The sequence below is a fragment of the Rana temporaria genome, chromosome 3, assembly GCF_905171775.1.
Source record: "Rana temporaria chromosome 3, aRanTem1.1, whole genome shotgun sequence".
NCBI lineage: Eukaryota > Metazoa > Chordata > Amphibia > Anura > Ranidae > Rana > Rana temporaria.
In genome coordinates, this window is record NC_053491.1 from 200,365,631 (window position 1) to 200,369,064 (window position 3,434).

The window sequence follows — 3,434 nt, forward strand, 5'->3', positions numbered from 1 at the left end:
TGGGCGCAGAGTAATGTCTGGAATCAACATAATAGCATTTTGTCCATCACAGGGTCTTCATTGGTGAAACTGCTGAAAGTCCAGGACTTTTTCTCACTCCTGACTGCAGCCTCTCTCATCCTGCTGCACTGAGGTATAAGTCAATGAAGAGTCCACCAAGAAAGGTGAGACCCTCCCATTCCACTTCAACTCATCCTTTCATGAGGAAGTTGTTATCCTAGGTTGCACCATCCTGATTCCTTCTCTGTTTTATATAGTTTGAAGCTCAATTGAACTTTCAGCTGATATCATGAATGCATTGCAGATGTATGAAAGCAAAATATGTGCAATATAAGTTTAACAATTTCTTATCATTAAAAAGAAGCCACAACATGAATTAAAAAGCATGCGCACTGCTAGCATGCTTCAGAATGGAAATATTTGTTCTCTTTAGAGAAGCAGTGGGCTCTCTACAGAGGTTCAGCACACCCCTTTCTGGTCAGAGCCCAGAGATCACCAGTAGTATGGAACTGAGGTTTGTCAATTGGAGAGCCCTAGCCCGGGCTCATTGAGGAAGGGGGCCTTGAACCACTGTAGAGAGGCCACATCTTCCCAACAGAGAGCAAATACCCAACTCTGCTGCATGTAAGTAGGGGACAGGCTTTTCTACTTTGGCTTTAACTGCTTTAGAAATAAGTAAATGCAAAGCTTTTTATTTTAATGCACCTGGAATGTATTTAGCTGAGGTAAATAGAGAGATGAATTGGGTTTTAAAGTGTATGTGTCGCTCTGCAGCAGTCACATACATAGTAATATATTAGAGTAGGGGGAAGAGATTTCTGCCGGTGCCCTTGTTGCAGATTTTCCATTACTTCCTATTTGGTGAAAATATCATCAGCAGGAAGTGAGGGGAAATCTCTCCAACAGAGCCCCAGACACCATCTGAACATTTTAAATAAGTGTAAAGATCAATCTGACCACTTACCTTTCCAAAACTTTCAGCTCAGAGGAATCGATGGAATCTGAAGTTATCCAATATGGTTGGGACAATCTCCCTAGTGCTGGGGAATGTCTCAATGTCACTTTCTGGTGGAGTCTCAATCTCAATGTCACTTTCTGGTGGAGTCTCAATCTCAATGTCACTTTCTGGTGGAGTCTCAATCTCAATGTCACTTTCTGGTGGAGTCCCAATCTCAATGTCACTTTCTGGTGGAGTCTCAATCTCGATTTCGCTTTCTGGTGGAGTCTCAATCTCAAAGTCACATTTTGGTGGTGACTCAATGCAGAGTTCACATTCGGTCTCGCTCACTGGGGCAAGCCTGCCGTATGAGCTGCATCTACGATAAATACCGTAGACATCTGTGATAAAAAAAGAGAAGAATTAGATTTAGCACCTTTAGCTATATTCGAACCATTTTTCTTTATACAACATCAAATTATAGAGAGAAAAGCAAAAACTCCAGTGCCAGAGACCAGAAATAATCTTCACATGACAGGGACACATGGAAGACTATTGTTGGCCTTCACATAAAAATGCTTGTTGCCTGGCACTTATCCTGACCCACTGTCTGTGACACTTCCTAAAAGTCAGTAAGTTAAGAAGCTGGCAACAAGTAATTCATGACCTTTTATAGTTAAATGAGTGGGCTGTGACCCCTATATAGTATTCAATCCCTGTACACACGCCCAAACTTTAAAAAAAAGTCTGAAATTTAGCCCGTGTGTACAGGTATGTCGGTCTGTCCGACAGAAGCCGGCAGAACGGAATAATATGTGATGTGTTCTGAACCATCGCTACTTCATCAAAAATTCCACGTCTTTTAAACTTTAATGCCTTGTTCAGAATAAATTTGTAGTCATGAATCTGGATTCAGGCTATAGATGGCTGCCTTAACCATGTGCATATAATATTGAATGAAACACTGAGCTATATATTTTTTTTGTAACCAAAATATCCTTAACCACTTCCGTACCGGGCCTATTCTGGCACTTCTATCCTTCATGTAAAAATCTAGGCCCAGATTCTCGTATATGGGCGTAAAACTGTGCGGGCGTAACGTATCTGGTTTATGTTATGCCGCCGCAAGTTTTACAGGCAAGTGCTTTATTCACAAAGAACTTGCCTGTAAAGTTGCGGCGGCATAGCGTAAATCCCCCGGCGCAAGCCCGCCTAATTCAAATGAGCCGGGTAGGGGGCGTAGAGCATTTAAATTAGGCGCGTTCCCGCGCCGAACGTACTGCGCATGCGCCGTCCCTAAAATTTCCCGACGTGCATTGCGCTAAATGACGTCTCAAGGACGTCATTGGTTTCGACGTGAACGTAAATGGCGTCCAGCCCCATTCACGGACGACTTACGCAAACAACGTACATTTTTACATTTCGACGCGGGAACGACGGCCATACTTAACATTGGTTGCCCCTCATATAGCAGGGGCAACTTTACGCATCGCAAATCTAACGTAAACGTCGACCGCGCGTACGTTCGGGAATTCGCGTATTTTGCTAATTTGCATACTCGACAGGGAAAACGACAGAGGCGACACCTAGCGGCAAAAAAAAATTGCATTTAAGATCCGACAGCGTAAGAGCCTTACGCCTGTCGGATCTAATGGATATCTATGCGTAATTTTTTTGCTAGAAAATTACTCAGAACCCCCAAACATTATATATGTTTTTTTTAGCAGAATAAAGTGGCCATCATTTCAACTTTTTATCTCGCATGGTATTTTTCAAACGCCTTTTTTGGGGGGGTTTCGTGAATTTAAAAATAACACAACAGAAAATGTAGCCCAATTTGTTTGCATAATGTGAAAGATGATGTTACGCCGAGTAAAAAGATACCTAACATGTTACGCTTTAAAATTGCGAACACTAATAGAATGGAGCCAAACTTCGGTACTTAAAAATCTCCATAGTAGACGCTTTAATTTTTTTTACAGGATACCAGTTTAGAGGATTGGTGGGCAAGTATATAGATTTCTATTTGCAGCCTTTGGAAAGGAACGTGCCATCATATGCCAAAGATACTAGGCATATCATCAATCTGTTATTCGCTCTCAAACCATCTGCCAATGTATGGATGGTGACCGCTGATGTCACCTCCCTATACACAATAATTCCCCATCATTTGGGTTTGGAGGCAGTTTCACATTTTTTAAAAAGAGAGTCAGGATTATTAAAGAAGCAGGTTTCTTACATTATGGAGCTGTTGAAATATGCGGCCACCCACAATTTCTTTTGGTATAATGGCCATTTTTACAGGCAGGACAGGGGAGTCGCTATGGGGGCTAAATATGCCCCAAGCCTGGCGAACCTGTTCATGGCGAAGTGGGAGGAGGATGTCATCTGTGTCCAAACTAGGCCCAAGATTATTCTGTGGGCCAGGTACATAGACGACATCCTCCTCCTATGGGATGGCACGGAGGGGGATTTGTCTCTCTTCATGGATTTCCTT